This window comes from Suricata suricatta, chromosome 7 (assembly GCF_006229205.1).
Source record: "Suricata suricatta isolate VVHF042 chromosome 7, meerkat_22Aug2017_6uvM2_HiC, whole genome shotgun sequence".
Classification (NCBI taxonomy): Eukaryota; Metazoa; Chordata; class Mammalia; order Carnivora; family Herpestidae; genus Suricata; species Suricata suricatta.
In genome coordinates, this window is record NC_043706.1 from 21,289,420 (window position 1) to 21,312,890 (window position 23,471).

Here is a 23,471-nt window from a genome sequence, read left to right on the forward strand (position 1 = left end):
CAGCCAATCAACATTAGGGCAGACTAATTCCTACCAGCCAAAATTCTATAAAAGCTTTGCCTCGGTGAAAGATAGCATTTAAAAATGAGTACCAAGAGTATCAAGATCCCCATTTGGACCTCCAGACCTTGTAAGACAAATATTTTGTGTATGACATTGAAATCATAAAATCATTAAAATCAAGTATCAAAATAAGGTCTTCAAATCACTGTACATAAAATGCTAAACCAAGGTTTCAAAACTAATGGGAATTATTTACATTGTTCTCCTAAAACATATATTACTTATAAATCTTTTTTACAGTAGATAAATAAAATATTTTAAGTTATTAAAATATTCTGAAATCTTTTGCTTTTAAGTATCATGTTTCTAACAAATTAATATGAAGCCAAGTATATAAAACTAATCAATACAATAATATCAATACATTAGTACTGTATAAAATGTTTTGACAAGAAGTGTGGGATTACTGCTCAATACAACTATGTTTATGATTGCTGCCAGCCATTTAGAATAGTTTACATTTGCAAAGTGCTTATTTCTATTGGTTTTCTGGAATAAAAATTATCGCTATAATTAAATGTTTAAGGGTTGGGCTGCCGACTTCAGCTCAGGTCATGATCTCACGGCTCATGAGTTTGAGCCTCGGGTCAGGCTTTGTGCTGACAGCTCGGAGCCTGGAGCCTGTTTCACATACTGTGCCTATCTCTCTCTCTGCCCCTACCCCAGTCACGCTTTGTCTCTCTCTCAACTATAAATAAACATTTAAAAAAATGAAATGTTTAGTTCACGGTTTTTACTTCTTTTGCTCACGTGTGTGTGCGCGCGTGCGTGTGTGTGTGTGTGTGTGTGTGTGTAGTCTGTGTGTATGTGTGTGTGCAGATATGTAGCCTTGTTTCTAACTGGCCACATTCTTGTCCCTTCTACTTTTCAATCCTTTTTTATACTTTAGATTGATTCGACTTTGCATTTTCCATGTTTGGTTCCCTCTGCCTCACCTCCGTGTCTCCCCTTTCTTGTCTGGTCTCACTGGGTTTCTGGTTTCAGACTCTCCTTTTCTCTTCTTCTCTCTTCTCCCTCCATTATTCCATGCCTCTCAGGAACCCAGTCAGTACTCTAGGAAGTATGGTGGTGATCACAGTTACAGACAAGTGAGTAGTAGGGGGCCCACAAGCTTCCACTTCCATTGTTGGAACAGAAATAGACGTCGAGGGCAAGCGAGCTGGTCATCACGCTCCCTGGGATAACTTAATGTCAGGACTGTGGAAGGTTGGGTGGCTGGGTGAAGGTGGGGGGTGGGCACGCCACACGTGGTGCATCTGGATGTTGCCACCCTGAGTTTTGTCCTCTCTTTCATCTACTGAGAGCTGGAGGATAACAGCAGGTGACATCAGAGAAAAACTAAAAATTATTAGCTGTGTGGGGGAAGATCCATAGCTGTTTTGGAAAAGGCAGAAAATGGTGGGCATTTGGACCTTCCAGTAAGGGGCCTGAGCTTTGCATGTTTCAGAGGAGTTGTGCCCCAAGTGGATTAAGATGGAAATATAAAGGCACCTAGTTACAACACTGTTTGCTACAGGGCAGAAATCAGTGTAAGACAGGCCGGCCCTGGCTCTTTTCCAAAGGATTTTATTTCCTGAATCACCAAAACCATTTCCCTTTGCAGGCCGCCCCACAGCCCCAACCCTCACCACAGAATTGCAAGAGGCTCCAAGGCCACTGCCCTTCTGGCCACACCTGCTGGCGCGGACTTTGTCCCAGTTTGGGGCTTCCTGCACCTTTGCTGCAAATCAACCCTAACTGCCCTGGGCCATCCTTCCCTCGTCAGCAGCAGCCTTGAGGTGCTGCTGTCTCAGCGAATGTGCAGCACCGGGCTGAGGGGGCCGCAGTCACGTCCCAGGATAGCTGGCTGCGCATGCGTGGTGCGAGGGCCCGCGGCCACCCAGGGTGGAGGCCGAATCCACGGGGACACTGGGAGAAGACAGGGTGCACCGGAGCCACATTAGGCGGTGTGTCCTCTGGAGATGTCCGTCCTGCAGCCTCAGGACCGTGCACCAGTTGATTCCCAGGCCTGCGGCACCCTCACCACCCAGTGGGTAATCCGAGTCTTCGCAGGGCTGGTAGCTGCAGCCACTAAGCCAGGGCTGCTCTGTTTTTTCTCAACGGTGAACATGTCCCAGCTCTTCTTCAATGTCAAAGTGTTTTCCCATGAACGCCAGGGGTAGCATTTCCCAGCCTTATCAGCCCTAGCAACCAGAAGCCCGGTTTCCAGGAAAGCAGCCACTTGATCCAACCTGGTGAAACCCACTCCCCAGCCCAACAACTGACATGGCATTTATGCCCCAGCACTCAACAGCCCGGTGTTTTTTTAGCTGTGGCACATGACATCATTTCCAATTGGCCAGCCTTTCTCCTCCTCCTACCCCATGCAGCCTCACCCCACCCCCCAGCCCTTCTCCTCCATGCGGCTCAGGGTGGTATTTTGTGGAGTAGTGGGAATGCTTTGGGCTGTTTTGAGGGGCTCATTCTCTTTGTTTCTCAAAATATCCCTGGCCCTGACTGCTCTAATCCCTTCCTTGGGTAGAGACCACGAGGCTCCAGCTCCAGGAACTCACGTCTGCTCCCTGAGGCAGGGCTCCCGCTCAGCTCTGGGGGGCGGGAGGAGGGGGCGGGCAGGCTGGGTGGCCCCGAGGAAGACCTTCTCCCTTCAGTGGGGGCACCTCTCTCCCTGCTGTGAAATGGAACGGCTGTTTCTCTGAACCCTGCATCCCGTAAGCCTCTGGGGAAAAAATAACCTTGATGCCCACAGGTTGTTGTTTGGTACTTCCCACGCCTGGCACTTGTCTCTGAGTAAGTTTGGTGGCGCTCAGGCGGGCCACGAAACAGCGGCACTGTGTCTTGTGATATGAAGAGGTTCTTTTCCTAACCATATATGTCTCCCCAAGAGCACCAATAAATAATGTGGTCTCTCTGCCTTGCTTGTCTTTGCCGAGCTGGCCCAGGAACCTTCTGGCCCCTGCTCGCGGCTTCTCCTGTTTCAATTTCCATGTCCTCTCCGATTTGTAACTCAAGGAGCTCCCGGGCTTAGGAACAGCTGACTAGCTGGCCATTCCTGGCCGTGGCACCTGGGGAAGGGGCGATGGGAACTGACTCGCAGACACGCTCCGGGCTCCCTGGCCCCGGCTGCCGTGACACACTGGAAGGTGAGCAAGGATGTGTGCTGAGGGGGTTGGGACCTTGGGTGCCAAACCCAGAGAATCTGGCAAGGCCAAGAAAGTGAGTAATGAATGAGATGGGGAGACATGGAAGGGCATTTCTCACTCTCAGAATCTTCCAGACAGTCCTCCCAACACACCCTCATCTTCCACCTGCGTCTCCTGCCAGAAAGGGGGCCACCACTCCCGGGTGAATCAGAGAGCTCCAAGACGTCTCAAACCCATCACACACCAGCTCTTTATTTTGCAGATGGAGGAACTAAAGCCTAGAGGAGAAAGAACTTGTCCCAAGTCAGGATAGAGCTGGGGTTTGACCAAGCTTCCTTCCAGAGCTGTTATTTTGCACATGGGAGAGCCCAGAAGCTCCCCTTCTGCCCACCCGAGCCCCCCACCCATGCGTTTCTGTACTGCACCCAGGAAGGTGAATGCATGGTGACACAGGGAGTGAGAGTGAACTGCAAGATTAACGAGTGTGGGAATCATTGATTTCATCCTTCAAGCCCTGTCTCTGTACCCTGTACCCCTAGCTCTAGTGACCCGTTCCAAAGTGATGGATTTCTCTTTCCTGGTCAAATTAAATCCCCACCCCTTAGCCCTGGGGGAGGGCACAGGCAGAGGTCCAGGTTCCGGCAACTAGGAAGAACATTGAGGGCTCTTCTTTGCCTCCAGCTGTTCTTTTATTATTGAGTGTCTGGATGGAGGGAGCCAAAAGGGCCATGAAGGCGAAACATGCCATTTGGGAAGTGGCTGGGCGCTGCTGGTGTTGGTGGCTGAGCAGTTACAGTGACACCCAGTACTTCCCTAGGCTCTGAGTTATCCTATCCCTGAGCACTGGAGCGGACATTTCTGAGAAGGCCCCTAAAGGTGACAAAAGCTGGAAGCAGCTTTGGGCTTTGAGGGGCATCTTCCCTCAGAGCTCTGGAATGCAGTGTATTTGTTTATCTCCCGCACAGTGCGTGCCCGCCCACCCTATCCACCTCTGCTTTCTCCTGAGCTCAGCATGCCATTGGCATTTAATAAATGTTAAAAAATAGCAACATCTGAGCCACTGACCTTCACATAAAGGCCTCTGAGACCATTGCCAGAACGGTTCATCCTTCCCAGGGCCAGACCACGAAGGTTTGGAAGGGGACTAGAGAAACACGCCCCCAGCACTGGGGCCACGGACGCCGGGGTCCGGGAGTCATGTGGCGTTTGCAGCCAGGGCTCAGAGGTCACGATATGTGGAACGGGGCCAGATGCTTTAACGGAGATGCCTGGGCTCCGTGCCCTTTGCAAAGCAAGGACGGTGGCTTCGCTCCACCTCGCCCTGCCCCTTCAGACACTTCTGTGCTCTGCAGGCCAATGGGTGTCATGTGTGCTTGGTGATCCGGCATTTCAGACGTAAGCATTGGGCCGAAGGCGGGACACTTCTGTCCCCCTCTCCACTGTGCTTGTTCCTCCTCCACAAAATTCCCTCCACCATTGTTAGGCTGAGACTTCCTTGTCTGGTGGTCAAGGCCAGGAGGGACTGGGGTTTTCCAGCCAGTCTGAGTCAGTTTTCGATCTCTTCCTTTAGAATAAAAATTATACAGGCTTTTCTTTACTCACAGGGCCTGGTCAGTGGAGTCTAGGCAGTCTTCTTTTTCTGCCTTCTCTCTCCCTTCCTCTTTTTCTTCTTCCCTAAAGACTAGAAAAGGTAAATATTGTAGAGGGAGGGATCTGTGTCTCCTGAGGGCCTGGAACATAAAAACATATTTTATGTAATGTATTTAACCTTGCCGCCTAGTCGACTTGACAGGCGAGGCCGTTGAGATTTGGAGAGAGTAAGTGGGTGGCCAGGGTCAGGAGCTGGCTGGGGGACAAGGCTCTATCCCAGGCCAATCTCGGGTGGGTTCACAATGTCACATGCACTGCTCAGGGTGCTTGACTTGCTAGATCCCTTTTCTTCTAAATGAGAGCATTGTACGAGGGTGGCCATGGCTAGCCCCATTTTACAGATGAGGCAACTGAGGCTCAGAGAAGTTAAGTACCTTCCTAAAATTGTCACTTCAGTTTCTGAACCAGCAGCAACAGATATTTTCTGGGAATCCTGGGCATTATAGATGGCTGGACTGTTGGTGTGACCAGCTGTCCCTGTTTGCCCAGGACGCGCTCCCAGTCTCAGCAACAAAAATGCCGTGTCCTGGGAAACCCATCAGTTTTTTTGGCGGGCTGGACGAGGGTGGCCACCCCACTGAGAGCTTTACTCTTCCTTCCCCTCGGTGCATCATTTATTGCTTTTGATCTTCACAGCATCACACCGTTAAATTCCCTTGTTTTCTTGGGAAAGGCAGAGGGGGCTCTGGAGGTGGAGAGCAGGTGCTAGTTCATGGGTTCTGTCCAGGATTACAGGGAGAAATGTAACGCAGTGCTGGGAAGGCAACGGATGCCCATGACGTGGCCACTCCTGGTTCTAGCCTCATATGGTATGGAGGACGGGAGAAAGGAAGGGGCAACTGGCAGTGAGAGCAAATCTGGGGACTCTGGTGTGATGCAAGGGAGCTCTGAGTGGGCCGCCTCCATTTGCAGAGTTCCTCTTCAGGAAATGCCTGGTACTTCCTCCATCACCAGGTCTTTGAGTCTGTGACTAGGTCCAGGAGGCAGGCTGTAGGACATGGGTCAAATGTGAGGAAACCCAGGAGAAGGGAGGGCAGCAATTGCCCAAGCAGGATGTGGGGAGCGAGGGGTTGAATCTAAAGCCATGATCTTAATTGTGGGAAGGGTCTGCCTCTTAGGGAGAAAAAGGATGAGGAGGAAGGTGCCCAAGACAGACTTGGAAAAAGCACAAGGAGGTGGGGAGGCAGGAAGAGGCAGAGAAAACTGAATCTCTGGGGGAGCCAGGAGTCTGAATAGGACTCTCTGTGTACTCCTGCCAGTCATTGCTCTGAGCTTTCTTACATGGTAACCAGTTCAAACCTCTGCCTTTCCTATGAGGTTGCTATCATCACCACCACCACCATCATCATCATCATCTCCAGTTTACAAATGAGAAGGGAGAGGCACAAAGGGGTAAAGACACTTGCCCAAGCTCACGCAGCTAGTAAATGACTTAGCTAGGATTCAAACTTGTCTGATGGTGAAGAGTTAGTGGAGTTTTTTTCCCCCTCCTCTTCCTCTTCTTCTTTATTTTTTTTAATGTTTATTTATTTATTTTGAGAGAGACAGAGACAGCATGAGCGGGGCAGAGAGAGAGAGAGACAGAGAATCCCAAACAGGCTCTGCACTGTCAGCACAGAACTCCATGCAGGGCTCAAACTCACAAACTTTGAGATCATGACCTGAGCTGAAATCCAGAGTCAGATGCTTAACTGACTGAGCCACCCAGGTGCCCCTCCTCTTCTTCTTCTTTAAAAATTATGCAACATTTTATTATTTACTGGCAAGATCGGTGGAGTTTAGGCAAAATTTTCTTTTTCAGACAGCTCTCTCCCTTCCTTTTTTATGTTCTTTTCTAAAGGCTGAGAAAGGGTGAGTATTTTAGCCCCTCTTCTGTGCTGCCTTTTTCCTGGCTCAGGCCTACCAGGAGTAGGGCTGGTATGTGAGGGTGGGGAGTTGGTGATTGGTAATCCCGTGTGTGTGTGTGTGTGTGTGTGTGTGTGTGTGTGTGTGTGTGTGTGTGTGAGTGTGCATGTGTGAGCAAATGTGTCTGCATTCAGATCAAAGTTGCTCCAGGAAAACGTTTGGATCCTGGAGCCGGAAGGTCAGCCCCACCTCACTCCTTCCTTGTTCACTCTAAACCTTCATCAAGCCTTCACGGTTACTCTGCTTTCAGGAGCACAGGGGAAGTGCCAAACCCTGAGATCACCTGTTGGCTTTGGCCCAGCTCCGCAGCTCAGGAAAACAGCCTTTGTGAATCCCCTGCACCTGTGTCTGATGGGAAATGGGGGCTGGGAGGAGCACAGCAGAAAGAGCCTGTGCTGGTTGTGGGTTCCATGCCCTAGGGGAAGCTCTCTCTCCGCCTCACCAATCTGGACAAAGGGGAGCCCCCTCCACACCTCTCCTTAGCGTTACCCCTGCAACCACCTCTTTACTCTGGCCCATTACTCCCTGGTCTCCACCTGTTCCCCCTCCCTGAGTCTGCACAGATCTGGTCCTGGAACCAGTGGAACCAGCCCCGCTGTGAAACGTATGACCGTGAATGAATTACACATCAGTAAGTTGAAATGGATGAAAGACAAGAGCCCAATACCAGCCACAGTTGATGGTCCACCTTGTAATGAAATACAGAATCACCTTCTGCATAGTGGGGAGTCCTGTTTCAAGTAGCTTTCACCCTGGAAGCTCTCTTCCTGCCAATAAGTTAGGTAATTAGATCTATACCAGAGCGATGGAGAGAAGCCATTTCCAGGTAGAACGAGTTTTGCAGAGCAACCAGTAAAGAAGCAGAAAGCGCCTAAAACTGGAGCATTGCATGGGTATCTAGTGATTATGCTCCACCACGGCTGGAATAACAATACAGAGAATTAATCTTTGCAGCTCATCATAAGTACCCAATAGAGAGCTTTGAAGAAATGAGTAGAAACTCTGCTTTTATGTCTGTAGTTGGAGCAAGTAGACTGAGAGCCTGAGAATTCTGTGTGATCAGAATATCAATGCTCTTTCAAAATTGTGATTATTCCATCTAGACTGACTTGAAAGGTCGAGCAGTTTGAGACACAGAAATAGATCATGAAACCAAGGTGATGAAAGAAAAGAATCAGCCGCTGACATACACATCCCTTTGTGGGAATTAGCTGAAAGCGGGTGCTGTGGATTAGTGCTGGGGTTATATACTGCCCAACTTCAGAATGTACTTTTCTTGGTCACTACAATATGCAGGGTGTTTTGCAAAGTGATGGCTCTGGATAAGCGTTTTCCCAATCCATAAGTGAGGGACACTTAGAACGTGAGTAGCAGAACAGTACATGTTATTTGATTTACCTATACACTATTTATGCTTGTCTAAATGGTTTAGCAATTGCATATCATTCATTCATGTGGATTCAGTCATTAAAATTTTTTTGATTATGAAATAATTATAGATTTACAGGAAGTTGCCAAACAATGTACAAGGAGGTCCCATGTGCCTCCAGTTTTGCCCAGTGGTACATCTTGCAGAACTAGATATAATATCAAAACCAGGAAGTTGACAATGGTGCAATCCATGAAACATATTCAGATTTCCCGGGCTTTATATGTAGTCATCTGTGTGTATGTGTGTGTGTATGTGTGTCATCCAGGTATATACACATCTTATAACATGCATGCACATCTTATACACACATCTGATGTCTTATCACATTAAACTGGTGGTAGATTCTTGTAATCACTACCACAGTGAAGATTCAGAACTGATCGATCCTCAAGGACTCCCCCATCCTGCTACACCTTCCTCCATCCCTAACGCCCAGTAACCACTAATCTGTTCTCCAGCTGTATAATTTTGTTATTTCAAGAATGTTATATAAATCCATTTTTTAAGTTGTCTATTATTTTAAAACCAATTCTTTTGCAACAGAGTTCTGGCATAAGGATTTCTACACAAGTGATCCTAAGGAAAAGTGGTTGAACTAGAGAGACTCAACTGATTGAGAAGGCAAGAATATCGTGGTTGGAGGTACAGGCCAGGAAATGAAGAGAGCACCTTTATTAAATTAAGCACTTACTATGTGCCAGGCACTGTTCTAAGGTTTTGTTTTGTTTTGTTTTTCAAATTTATTTTTGAGAAAGAGACAGAGAGCAAGTGGAATAGGGGCAGGGAGAGAGGGAGACACAGAATCTGAAGTGGGCTCCAGGCTCTGAGCTGTCAGCACAGAGCCTGATGCAGGGATTGAACTCACAAACTGTGAGATCATGACCTGAGCTGAAGTCAGACGCTTAACCGACTGAGCCACCCAAGTGCCCCCATAAGGTTTTGTGTGGGCTGCATGCAGAATAGTACCTGGTGGGGCTGCCTTCTCTTTGGGGTCCTTGCCCCACTCTCACCCAACATATACTCATAGTCCTTTGTGTATGCACTTCCTATTGGGTCACCATCTCCCAGAGAGTAGGAGTGTCTCTCCCTATTCTGAGAGCTAGACATCAACCATAGGGACTCTGGCCACTGAGTTGTTCAGCTTTGATATTCCCTCCCCTTGGGTTTTGAGCAAGCTCTGGCAGCCCAGGGAGCTGCATGCCCTTCCTCTGCTTATGGTCCTTGAATTGTCCTTGCTTCTACCTCCCAGCTGCTAGGACCAAATGCTATCTGGCAGTTGGACACAGGTGGCCTTCACTGTCGCTATCATGTCCTGTAGCCACTTGGCTGCCTCAAGGTTCTCACCTCTGAAGACCTAGAGAGAAACACACACAACCATTATTGATACCCTTAGCATTTCCAGGAATTAAAGATTAGTGGAGAGGAACTCATTGTTCTAAATTCCCAGCTGGATATGAGATTTAGGAAATTCCCTTCTTGAGGTTATTAAGGCTCAGTGGCTTGGTGAGGCTAGGTTTCTAGGGACATAACATAATTGGCCTATTATCTGGGAACTTGGGGCTGAAGTGGCACAAACTGACATTTAGGCACTTTAGACCCAGGATAGATTGTTGGCATGGGTGAGTAGTTATGTTGGGAGATCTTTGAAAACAGAAGTGAACATGATGGGCCTGAACGGTTGGATGCCATCTTGTCTGAAGTAAAAGCATACAGTAAATATTACTTAAAAGCCTTTGTTGTACTTTGACTTTGCGAAATCTCTACTATTGATAAGTGGACGTATGGCTTGAGGCAGAGAAGATACAATCTTGGTGTTTCAACTTTGCCAGAACACCAGTGAATATACTACAGTTATTCTGTAGGCTGGATCTCTGGTATTATATTCCAGTGGAGATTGGAATACTAGATTGGATATTTACAACCATTTTGCAGAGACATTTTTGTCACTGTTTGATTGGCACTGTGGATAAGTGCCTCATGTTGGCTAGCATATATGCTTTATTTATTAAGGCAAATAATAATTGATTGTGTTGTGAATTGCAACAGGAGATAGTCTGCATTTAACGATTCTTTCTACGTTAGAATCTGAGGCCATGAAGCCGGAAGTCACAAACACTGGCATTTGGGTTCACAACTCATATAAGGAGAGAAATAGATCATTGTGCTATTGCCACTGGGCACATTAAAAATTATGTGATCACTTTCACACCGAGTGGTAAGCACTTTGGTGACTTTGGACATTTACTGGTAACTTATTAAACTATTGGTCTTCAATCCTTTACCTTGGAAACCCCCTCTTTCTCAGGCTCCTCCTCATTGTAGTTAAAACAGCTTAAAGTCCTTGTGAATTCTTCAAGGGCAAAAATAGATGGATTCCCTCTAGAGTAGATTCCAAATCAAAGCAAACAACATTAAAGGAAAACCCAAACCATGTTGATCAGAAATGGAACATTGGGGAATATTTTGTTTATAAATAAGAGCTCTGTGATGCACTGGTGGTGAGATTTGTCTATAAAGAAAAGTTCTTAGATTTATCACACAGACTCATTGTCCACCCTTTTCACTGCATGGCAAGTGTCCTTCTGGTGAGAAGTACATTAAAGACTCCCATCTCTTATCTACAATCATGAGATCCAGAAAGCTATGAAAACCCAAAACATTTTGTATACCTAAAACCATTTGCCAGCAGAATCTGACCTGAACTGACTTGAAACTATTAATAGGCTTTATTTATCTCCCCTATCACGAATATTCAAGTTTCATTGCAGAAATATTCATGTTTGCACATGGGGCAATTCACCCCTGTGAGTGGTGTTATACAATATAGGGTTTACACCCCATTATATTTCTAAAAATCTGAAAAATTCTGAATTCTATAACACAGTTTCCACAGGGGTTTTAGATAAGGGATTGTGGACTTGGAGCATAATCTTTTTTTTTTTTACTACACAAATATCAGATCCTGTTTTTGATAGGTAATAGGGCTCAACCAGATGGCTGAGTTTGTCAGGCCTCTAGTCCTGTCACTGACAAAGGCTAAGGCAACATGATCCCATGTTAAACCCTGGGCTCCAGCGCTTCCTCTGCATGCCCAGAGTTCAAGTACTGGCAGCATTGCCTTTAGGCTGACTAGACACAGAGGTGGCTGAGCACTGTGAGCCTGCATCTCCTCGGGGGGCGGGAGGGGGCTTTCCCAGCCCCTTCCACAGCTTCTTCATCTGGAGGCAGGAAGTAGGTAGTGAGTGCCAGGCTCATTGCTGCCAAGGCTTTCCCTGGAGTGTATGAGACATGAACAGTAAACCCACAGAGCCACTAATTCGTTAATTTGTCAATGCATTCATTCACTCAGTTAACATTGTGCACCTTTTGCGAGCTAGGTTATTTTATTGAGATCCTTATACAAAGTGAGAGAGAGAGAGAGAGAGAGAGTTCTGTGTGTGTGTGTGTGTGTGTGTGAAGCTTGGACTCAGGATTTTCCTAGACGATGTTTCATAGAATCCAAGAGGTTCTATTAAGTCTTTATTAAATCTGTTTATGGATTTTAGAGGAAAAAGATTTCCATGACCAAATAAGGCTAGAAAGTGATGAACTAAGCAGAATTAAACACTTTCTGTAATGTGTATGGTAAACAGCCCAAAGAGGGTGTTAGCATTGACCAAGGAATGCTATACATACCCTTATGTATTTCCCAGCTCATGTTATTTTTGCATTCCATGGAGGTTGTAGGAGGCATTCTGTAGGTGACAGAGCTGAATGATTCCATGAAACAATGACAGAAATTTCCCCCATGCTCTGTCTCTGCCATTTTGCCTCTTCCAACTACTCCAAAACAATACAGAAGTGCAGCTGGCCACCTGGGCTAGTGTTGCAAAGGAATGCTCTTCTAGGGTCATATGATCTTGAAAAGTAATAGGTCTTTGCGAGCAACTTCCAGTTGAATCTCTTTGAACTTTTTAAATTCCCTAGACAGCTTGCCTTCCACGCTATTGTACTACACAGCACAAAAAACATTACTGCCCTCTGACCCGTTAGCCTTTTAGGAACCAAGATTTCTCATGATCCAAGACTACATGGGGGACAGGAGGTGTCCTGTGTTCATGACTGGTCTTACAGTTAACATCTATCCTAGGAAAACCAACCAACATGCACCAGTGTAGTATTTTAGAATATTTCCCACAGTTAAGATATTAGTTTTACTGAACGAAAGTTTATGACTAATACATGGGACAACTTTTTGCCAGAGATAAGATATAGTCTTGAAGTAGTATGGGAATAGATTAGATTCTTTAGTGTTTTCTTTCTTCTTTCTTCCTTCCTTTCTTTCTTTCTTTCTTTCTTTCTTTCTTTCTTTCTTTCTTTCTTTCTTTCTTTCCTTCTTTCTTTCTTCCTTTCTATTTCATATTTATTTATTTATTTTGAGAAAGAGTGAGCAGAAGAGGGATGGAGAGAGAATCCCATGCTCAGAGCATGGAGCCTGACATGGGGCTCAAACTCATGGACTATGAGATCATGACCTGAGCCGAAATCCAGAGTCAGATGCTTAACCAACTGAGCCACCCAGGTGCCCTAGCATGTATTTTCTTAAACAGCGGTTTGAGTTTGATTTCTGAATTGAACTTGGATTCTTTTACCATGTTTGTGGTTGTAGCTGTTGTTATTATAATTATCACTGACTGGCTCTCTGATGGGAATTATGTCACTTTATATTTGTTTGATTTTATGGTGCCTTAGTTTCCCCAGAGGGAAATGAGGATTTGTATTTATGGAGAAATCTCTGTGAAACTGGGAATACTCATAGAGTGAAAAATTGTAGGTAGTGTGAAATGATTTTTTTTTCAGGGATCACTGTGTAGTAAAGCACTCAACAAAAGTATGGGCAGGAATGTAAAAATGGTGGTCCAGCAGGCCAGCCTCTTCTGTCTCCTCACCTAGTGAATCCTTCAGTGGTCAATGGAGATTTACAGTACTTGTTGAGTACATAAATGATTGCTTAATGACATTCATAAGGAAGGCAGGCAGGCAGGCAGGCAGGCAGGCAGGAAGGAAGGAACAATGGAGGAAACCATCTTCTGAGCTAGCAGGTAACAGAGTGTCACCGTTATTTTTTTCCCATCACAGAATTCAGGAGATGCATAGAATTTTTTCTTCACAATTCTTTCTAAATACTTATGAAATATTTTTCAATATTCTCAGTGTCCTTAGATGTTTTTTGTTCCTTCTCTTAGATGGGTGAGTTAATCATATCATTGATCAGGACTTTCGTTGGTTCATTACATTTTAAAAGAATACACAGTTCCCATTTTTATTCTTTGTGTCCCTACAAACCTGTGTCCTTTAGTAGTGAGGTCAGCCCCCATTTGGCCTGTGTGCTAGCTGGCTAGATCTGGATGCTACTAATATTTAGATCACTGATCCTTTCGAAATAGTCTATGCTAACCCAAGTGACCTCAGTGCAAGAGACATTTTGCTTCCCTATTTGTAGAAGAGCCAAGTTCACTCTGTTCCTGGACCTTCTGCCTCACATTGCCCCACAGTTCCTTCTCCTTGAGGGGCCATGGCATGCAAGTCAAGGATTTGTGGTCCACAAGAAAGAACACTGTGCCTGGAGCCAGGAGATGAGGGGTTGAATGCCACCCTCACTACTCACTCATCCATCATGGGGTTTTTGGGCAAATCTCTCTGCTTTTCTAGCCTTACATTATCCTGGAATGCAATGAGCTCAGTGTTGCATGCTTCGTTTTTCTCTGGTAGAAGACCACAGGAAGCCCAGGGCAGGGGCAGGCAGTGCTAGGTCTACACTGTGGCCACTCCCCCTCCCCAACAGTGTCCAGGAGTTCCAAACCTGCTGGGGCTAAGAAGGCATCCCTGAGCAGCCCGAGCCTGCCAGGGCCCACATCTTTGCCACAACCCTTGCTCTAATGGAGAAAAAAATAACAGTGTTGCCACCTAGGAGTCTTTTGATTGGTTAACAGTAGTAGTAGTAGTAGTAGTAGTAGTAGTAGTAGTAGTAGTGACTCCAAACCCACTATTCTGGGACCCATGAGATCTCCCAGATCTGGATTCTCAAGTATGTTAGCCTCAACTCTCTGTATTTCACTTTCTCTATCTGTAGTCATCTTTAGCACTGAGTTCTTCCACATCTTAAGCACCATTTTTAATGTTTATTGTGTAATGACTGTACACGGATACAATTTGCAATGCCCATTTTCTGGAATAAGAGACTGATGCTCTGACTAGTTTACAGAGGCAACAAGTGGCAGATCTGGATTCTAGCCAAGAAGTCAGACTCGAGGCTTCTGGTACTGACTGCACTGCCTCCCCTAATTAATTAAGTGACTTTTGGGGCAGATTTACCCCCAGGTCAAGAACTCCTCACCCTCTGAGCTTTTGAGATACAAAACAATGAATCCACTTCTCAGGTAACTTCCATTGTTGTTTTCTGCATTTACTTAATTAATCAGGTGCCCCAGGCCGCATTATGGGATGCGCCTCATCCTTTTCTGGTCTTTGCCAGTTAGCTATAAAAGTCCCCGAACACATATTGTATAAAAAGGCAACCTTTTGTCTTCTGTATGTGGTGTTTTTCCTTGAATTTCTGAGCCTAAGAATGAGCGTAATTAGAGAAAGATAAAGATGCTGGTTTTATAAACCACCAGCTTATGAGCCATTCTGCTGGGGTCCTGTTGCTGCTGATCAAGACCTCATCATTTGGAACAACCAAATCCGGGCAACTCAAGAGACCAGACAGCTATTCAGAGCTGAACTGTTTTTGCAAGGAGGCTGGATCCTGTGAAGCCAGAGTGCCCTATTCTTCTTTCTGACGTGTGTGCAGGGTTCCTCTAAATGCCAGCTTTGTGTGCACATCTGAGGGCTCCGGAGATGTGACGCTGGCGGGAGGGCGTGCCTTGTGCAGCCAGAGCTGAGCTATTTTCCTGTCCCGCCCACACCGGGCCCTTCCCTCCTCTGCGGGATCCCTGTGCTCACCTAGATAGAGATAAAGCAGCACAGAAGTTTCCCTGAAAGCGAAAAGCCACCTCCCCTGTACTCTGGCAGTCTGCAGGCTGGTGACTCGTCCTGCTTGGCCCCTAGTCCCATCCTGGGTGCTGGGGCTTCTCCTATTTCAAAAGAAACCTCTGCTTGAATAAAGCTGGAGAGGAAATGAGTTCAGAGGCAGGGAGGTGTCCCATTTCCAGCAAAGCCTTCAGATTCAGACTCTGACCTCACATCTCTGTCCACCTGCAAAGGGCCCATTGAAATCAAGGCATCCAAGACCTTGGGCCCCGCCTCTGAGTCATTAGGAAGCTCCTTCCTGGTCTTCCCCTCCTGGCCTGGGTAATTTTTGTAGGGAGCGATTTCTCTTGCTCTTTCCAAGCCAAAGCATCTTTTTCTTCTACTCTCTGCCTTTCTGTAGCAGGAAAAGACTCCAGATAGCAATGAGATGATTTATATTGATTCCCAGTCAGGCATCAGGCACTTCTGAGTGGAGGGTGGAAATCCAAAGGGAGGTTGATTGCCTAGCCACTAAGTGTCCCTGATTGAGAAGCACTGCCCCCAGAGCTGCATTCAGCCACCTTTTCGCAGAGGCTGGGTACTATAAAATGAGACCTCAAGTCTCTGATTTGCTCCCTTCAGGCTGTGTTGTGTTGGGGTTCCAGTGTCCCACATCTGCATCCCATTGAGCTGGAAGAGCTTATTCTAACTTAGCCTCAGTGTGAATAATTTGCTTTCCCAGGGAGAATTCAGCATGGGGCCTGCAGAACAGAGCAGGTCAGGGTGCAGACCTGGATCACAGCCCTCACTTTTAGGCTCTTGGTTTCCTTACGTGCACAGGGAGTTCATACTCACAATAAGATAAAGATGAAGACTAGGGGCGCCTGGGTGGCTCATTCGGTTAAGCGTCCAAGGCTTGATTTCAGCTCAGGACACGATCTCACTGTTTATGGGTTTAAGCCCCACATCGGGCTCCACATTGAAAGCAAAGAGCCGGCTTGAAATTCTCTCTCTCCCTCTCTCTCTCTGCTCCTCCTCTCTTCGTGCTCATGCGCACACTCTCTCTCAAAACAAATAAATATTTTTTACAAAAGATAAAGATGAAGACCGGTAATAGCAAACGTTTGCTGAATATCAGGCATTTGACCAAGTGCTTCATGTTCATGTTCTTCTTAAACCTCACAACTCTATGAAGCAAGCACCACTTCTATGCCCATTCTATGGATGAGGAAGTGAGGTGTACACATAAGTTACATGTCAGCCTCCCACAGCTGGGAATTTGTCAAATTTAGATCCAAAACATTATTATTATTATTATTATTTTACTTTTTGTGATAACCTCACTGTACTATTTTTGGAATCAACCAAACGTCTCTCTATGTCTATCTATCTATCATCTGCCTATTATCTATCTATCTATCTATCTATCTATCTATCTATGTACCTGTCTATGTATCTGCCTATCAAGCATGATTTATTTGGAGAGGGATCTACTTTTCACTTCCTTGACTCCTTGAGATCACCCAGGTTACTTCTAGAGCTGGTAGGGTAGAGGGGTGGTGGGCAGCCTGATCCCAGGTCCTCTCCTTACTAGAAATCCTTGCACAAATTAATCTGGGGTGAGACTATCCTGTTGCTGATCTACCAGGTAAGGCCCTGAGATCTACTAATACAGCCACATCTGCCCAGTTGGGGGGTGGGTGTAACATGTTTTGCTCAGGGGCTTCCTTCCATCCCGCCAATCTTTACACTAACTCTAGCCCCCTACTCCTACCCTCACAACTTGAGTGTCTTTCTTCCTCCATCACCTCTGGGACCTCACCTGACCTCAACCTGGGCCACATCTGGATGATCTTCCAGTGTTGTTCATCAGCACAGAGAGATTAGAGTTCTCCTTGTCATCGGTCTGTGTGTGTGTGTGTGTGTGTGTGTGTGCGCGCATGCATGAAATAGCTTTACCAAGATAATTTACATACCACAAAATTTACCTGTTGCAAGTCTACAAATCAACGGTTTTTAGTATTTTCAGAGTTGTTCAATCGTTGCTACAGTCCATTTTAGAACATGTTCATCATTTAAGAAGAAACCCCTTCAACGATTCCCTCTTACCTGTCCCCTTCCTGTCCCTGGGCAGCAATGAGCTGCAATCTACTTTCTCCCTTTCTGTCTCTCTTTCTCTCTGTTTTAATTTTCCAAGCAGGCAGGGAGAGGAGCAAAGTGAAGGCCTCTTCTCTTGCAGTAAAAACTGTGATCATTTGCATGACATTGTGGACTTGCCCCTAGTGTAAGAATTCCTCCCCAAAGTGTGGGCTTAGCAAGACTGGAGATCAGAGGTCACATGGCCATTCACCACCCTAGACTAAAGCTCCTGCTCTCTTTCTCTGCCCATTGGATGGAGGATTGCAGGAGACACTTCTTCCCCAGAGGACCCACCTCATTAATAAAGTGAAGGGCTGTTGCCAAAAAGCCAATGACAGTGCAGACACTGGCGCCTCCAAGCAGCTTTAGAAGTGAAGGTGTGTGGTGCCAAGGCTGGAAGGAAACTAAGAAGTCCCTAGCGCCCTTTTAGAGCCCATTTCTGGATCTGAGAACTGAGGCTCAGAGAGGTTAAGACAGGACTGGCATCCAGGTGTCTGGAAATCCTGGGCTTGGTGTTCTTGCAGCAGAACAGTGTTAGCTAAGGCGTACAGCTGGCCAAACTGGCCTGGGAGAGGATTCTTAAAATTTATTTTATTTTTTTATTTGCAGGGCCAGTGAGGCAGAGGAAGAGAGAGAATGTTAAGAAGGCTTCATGCTCAGTGTGGAGCCCAATGCTGGGCTCATTCCCACAACCCTGGGATCACAACTTGAGCTGAGATCAAGTGTTGGATGCTCAACCTGCTGAGCCACCCAGGCGCCCCTGGGCTGCAAGAGTTTAAAAGGAATCTGTAGGAGGTGTGAACTGAGTACAGGGAGAATGGCACCAGTGCCTTGTGATTGGAAAGCAAAGCACTGTCTCTGGGGAAGGTCTCCCCACAAAACTCTATCAGCTACTTACTGACTGAAGGCAGAGACTGATTTTATGTGGGAGAAACCCAGCCACCCACCTGGCTGAGGGAAAAAGAGCACAATACCGTAGGTGGGACATGTGAGCCCAGGGTGCCCTAGAGGTGCTCCAGGACAGCTGGTGTCACTTCCAAGGCTGGCCGGGAGGAAAGATTAGGCTGACCCTGCTGAGGCTCAACTACAGGTTGAAAGATCATGCTCTTGAGATTGTAGGAGACAGGAAAGGCAAAGAAAGGCTGTGTGGGTTCCATATGATGGAGTCTATATACAAGGCATGATCTTGGATTGGGTTGTGAACCAGAGAGGAAAAGATAACATGGCTGGAACCAATGGTGGAAATTGAATGGGGTTTCTGGTTTGGAAGCCAGTGCCATCATCAAAGTGCATTTCCTGCTGTCGATGACTGTACTGTGGTCATGCAGGAGAGTGTCTTTGCTTTTGGGAAATACACACGGGAGTATGTAGGAGGGATGCGGCATCAGGTTTGCAGCTTGCTTCCAAATAGTCCAGAAGGGGAACCGATGGAGATGGGGGGAGGAGAGAGGGAGGGAGGGAGTGAGAGAGAGAGAGAGAGGGAGCAAATGGGGTAATCTGGGTGAAGGGGTATGTTAGTTTTTTGTACTATTCTTGCAACTTTTCTGTAAATGCAGAATTATTTCAAAATAAGAAAAAAAAAAAAAAGGACACCAGAGAGCCCCCGTCCCAAAACCCCAGTCCAAACCAAACCAAGAAAGCAAAACAAAAATCCTCAGGAGGTCATTTAGTGCCCTCATCCTTGTCATTAGAAAGATTTCCAGAGAGGGATTTTAAAAATATTTATAAAAATAATATTTTTTATTCATATTACTTAAAAGTTCTTATTATTTCAAAATGTGTCTTAAAGTCTCCAGAGGAAAAATTTCTCTTGGATATTCTCAGGATCAAAAATGTACTGGGGGTAGGCGCGCCAGTATGGCTCAGTGGGTTAAGCATCCAACATCCGCTCAGGCCATGATCTCCATGGGGTCATGAGCCCCACGTTGGGATCGCGCTGCTGTCAGTGCAGAGACCGCTTTGCTTTGGATCCTCTGTCCCTCCCGCCCCCTGCCCCGTCCCTGCTTGTGCATGGATATATTCCCTTGAATGTACCATTATTCAGTTTGTTTTTAATATTAAAAGTCCTCTGGGAACAGGAAGTGACACATTGTGTATTCACTCCTCATGAGAATAGGGAATGTTCATGCTTCCTCCACCTGAGGTATCAGAAAGTGTAGAAAGGACCAGCTGGCCCATGGGAGTTGTGTTAATGAGTAGTGATCTCTAGACTGAGGCAACACATCTCCCTGGGTGGTTAGGATGCTATTATTTAGCTCAATGACATAACTGAAGCAGTTGTTTTGAGACATGTCTAGACTGAACCAGGAGCCTGTTAATTTAATAATAATCCCTTGCCTCTCAGACACAGATGTGTGTGTGTGTGTGTGTGTGTGTGTGTGTGTGTGTGTACGCATGCGCTCACCTTTACCTATACTGGCATACACATGTGCACACACACATTCACATCTGTTGCATAGAACCTGGAGACCCCCACACTGTGGCTGTGCCTGGGATCTGTCCCACCTCTCTCTGTGTTTCCACTCTTTAGTGCTCCCTTCTGTAGTGCAAGGAGCTGGAAGTTTGCAAACTACATTGTCTGGATTCTCTTGGCATTTTGGTTCCTGTTAGTGTCTGCAATGGCAGGTGCTGTCCCGTGATTGGAAGGAGAAAGACTTTTTGTCTTGTTGCCTCCAGAGTGGCACTGGCATCAAAACTGGCACTTTTTAGTCCCTGCCCAGGTAGTGCATTTTCAACAAATGTGAGCAGCCTCAGGAGGAAAGCATGGGGTCTGGGCTCCCACTACATCAGCTGAGTGTGAGGTCCTGGCCTGCTGCAGTGATAGGCCGTGAGGGGCAGGGGTACCAATAGCTATGGGGGGCACCCTCTGGGCACGAGGTGATCCTAATTTTTCTTTTCGACTTCAGCCCTAGACTTGGTAGCAGATTCCTAATGTTATTTATCTCTGGATAACCTTACCTTTTCCCCTCACTTTCTCTGTTCTTCCAATATTTTGTGATCATTCCCTATATTAAATACCTTCTGTTTGAAACACCTGGAGTGATTTCTGATCCAGGTTTTGAGGAATAGCTGGAAAATTCTTGTCTTGACACCTTGATGATTACCAAACGGTTTGCAGCTATGGAGTGAGATAGTTTGGGTGAGGAATGTGTTGTTTCTGTTCTTATTTCTGATGCTAGTAGTTTAATGGGGTAGAGACAGGTCTATAGTATTTATGATTTATTTGATTTTTTCTTGTCCTTGTGACATTCGATGCAATTAAATACTTTTTATTTCCACTGTCACCCATACCTGTTTCCAATGAGACTCACAGCAGCATCTCTTACCTTCCACAATGTTAATAGAGCCTCCATCACATTTCAAAGCTTCCTTTTGGCTTATAATTTGGATTTCAATCCTTTATCTCTCTTTGCCTTTGTTCTCCCATTGGTTCACTCATCCTTTCATAATTAATCCTCTCATTCAACCAACAAAAATTTCAACTCTAAGTAGATGTTACTGTGAGCATCTAGTATGTATGATGAGACATAGTAGACTAGTATGAATCCCCAGTATGAATCTGGAAACACAGGGAGCTATATGGACACACTTGCTGTCCTCATAAGCACACTGGTTAGTGCAGCTGATGGGCCAGGAGACAGGCAATTTCTAGGTGGTGTGAGGAATCCTTCAATTGGGGGCACACTAAGCTTTCATCTGCCTTTCCATTAAAAGGTGTATTCTTGTTGGGGCACCTGCATGGCTCAGCCGGTTAAGCTTCCAACTTCAGCTCAGGTCATGATCTCATGGGTTCATGGGTTGGGCTTGCTGCTGTCAGTGCAGAGCCTGCTTTGGATCCTCTGTCCTACTCCCTCTACCCCTCCCCACTCATGCTCTGTCGTTTGAAAATACATAAACATTTTTTAAAAAAGCATATCTTTGCTCTTCCCCCACTAAATGCACATGAGTCTCCATGATCCACTGTAACTCACACACAAGGAAGCACTGGTCTGACCTGACATAGGACATAATTTAATGAAGGATTAATGTAGTTAAAATAAAACTAAATAAAATCTGGAGGCAATAGCTTCTCAAACACGGTATGAGAGTCTAGGACTTATAAGCAACCCGAGAGTAGAAGAGTTATCAGTGGGCTTCCATCAGCGATGATGGTCTGCAGACCAAGAATGTCCACCCTCCTGCTCCAAACTGAGGGGACAGGAAATTACATGTTCCATTTTCCTTTAGTGCCCAGAATTATTGGCACTATTGAAATCATGTCTATCTCTTTTTCAAATACTCTTTATGGCCCAACCCAGTTGGATAACTCAACTGTGTAATGACATAAGTCCACTAAACATATTTGGTGTTATTTTTTTCCCCCTCTCTTACCCTTTCTTGTATTGTGGGGTTTTTTTTAAACTTACTGAAAATTACCTTTACTTTTGAGCCCACTGCTCTGATTCCCTCTAATACTCCTTTTCTGCAAAGAAGGAGACAAGGGTGAAAGTGGGGCAGGGAGCAGGCAACTGGATATGCATACTTGGGTGCTTGTGGGCTAGGGTCTGCCCCTCTGCTGTGTCCATCCCTCTAAGGAGAGACGTTGGCAAGGAAGCAGGCTTCCCTGGTCCAGCATGATAACTTAGGAGGATGTGAGGGCTCTGAACTCTGTCTTGGAGGCCCAAGGGAGGCAGCTGATTTCTAAATGGAGATGGAGTGTAAGAAAAGAGGGTATGAGTGCTTTCCAGGCTAAGGAAAGTGTGAAGTATAAGGACCCCAGGTCAGAGATCCCAGAACATTTGCCAGGATCCTATAATAAATCTTGGTCCCCGCAGATGGGAAGGTGGGAGTTGGTATTGGAGCAAGTGGTGAGCGTCTTATAGGACATGCTAAGGAATTCAGATATCATCTATGCATTTTCAGGAAGGGTCTTGCCCAGTGAAATTTGTACTGTAGAACAAACACATCATATCAGCCAACTGTCCCAGGTAGGAAATGGGGCATAACCTTGTCAGGCAGGACACAAACTGGGAATCTCTCATGATAATCCAGTTGAGGGATGACAGATGACAGTGGCTCAGGACAGAGGTAGTGGAACTGTGTGGGCTTTTCTTTCAGAGATTTTCTGAATTTTGGTCAGTTTTGATGCTTTTAGTCTTGGAAAGATCTTTTAATTTTCCTTGGACACTCAGATGAGTTTGCAAAACACTCTCAGTGCCAAGGACTCAGATGCATGTGGGTCATTTCATCCCCCCAAAAGAAATAGGTTTAAAGTATTTTTGTGAACTAGTGTTTGACAACAGACCATGCCCAGAAAAACTATTTTGTAAAGAGTCAGTTATTGGTGCTTTGGCCCTTAACATCTGTTCTAAAAAATTAAGATTAGAAAACAGCCTTGTGTTCAACTTCCATGGGAAGCGAAGCAGAGAGATTACCTGTTGAATAACTATCACGACTCAAGCAAAATCTTTGTGGGGAGGAGAACATGAGACATAAGAGGAAATGAGGCTTGATTTCTGCCCTGTGTGATTTACCATGAGGTTGGACAATGAAACATCACACGTGGGACTATTAGTTATGTAATTAAGTCGTAGAGATTTTGTGGCCAGTATGGAGCTGCTGTGTGGAGGAAGTGGGCTTGCAGGAGCCCTCAGGGTCTGCAAAGATAGACAGGAGAAGGCGTGCAGACAATGAGAAAGTGACGCATAGGGGCTGGGCACGAAGACACCTGCCCCAGGACTCTGGGCTGGGCCAATGTCCGCTCCAAGTAGAGCTGTGAATGCACAAAGCTTTCACAAAGATCAGGTATTCCAAAGAAGTGGGCATCTTACTGTTTGGAGCAATGATTCTGTGTCCTTCTCAAAGTGTTTAATTCTCCCGGGCCAAGGGTTTGGACAGGAAATGCAACTCTGAGGTTGGCGTGGCTTCACAAGAGAGGCCGGGTTTGTGCGGTGGCCGCCTGGCTCCCCATGGAGGCAGATTCTCTATTCTCATCCTCAGATACATCCATACACTGTAAAGGGAATCTGTGGATCCTTTCTTGGGAATGGTGCTGGTTCCAGATAGGCTGAGGGGTTTTAAGGAGGAACGGATCTATTTCTCCCTTTTCCAGCTCTCTCCACCCAGGGGACAGAATGGCCTGGGAGCTGATGGGGTTCTGAGGGGAGGGAGAA

The 23,471-nt window shown here is 46.1% G+C and overlaps 1 long non-coding RNA gene across 3 annotated transcripts in view; it reads left to right on the plus strand.

Moving 5' to 3' along the window:
- The first annotated feature begins 3,006 nt into the window (after positions 1 to 3,006).
- The window catches only part of LOC115296573, a 39,175-nt gene continuing 18,710 nt past the window's right edge, over positions 3,007 to 23,471 (plus strand). For all 3 annotated transcript variants that reach the window (XR_003910932.1, XR_003910933.1, XR_003910934.1), the window contains exon 1: positions 3,007 to 3,203. This is a non-coding gene — a long non-coding RNA (uncharacterized LOC115296573). The remainder of the gene's footprint in view (positions 3,204 to 23,471) is intronic.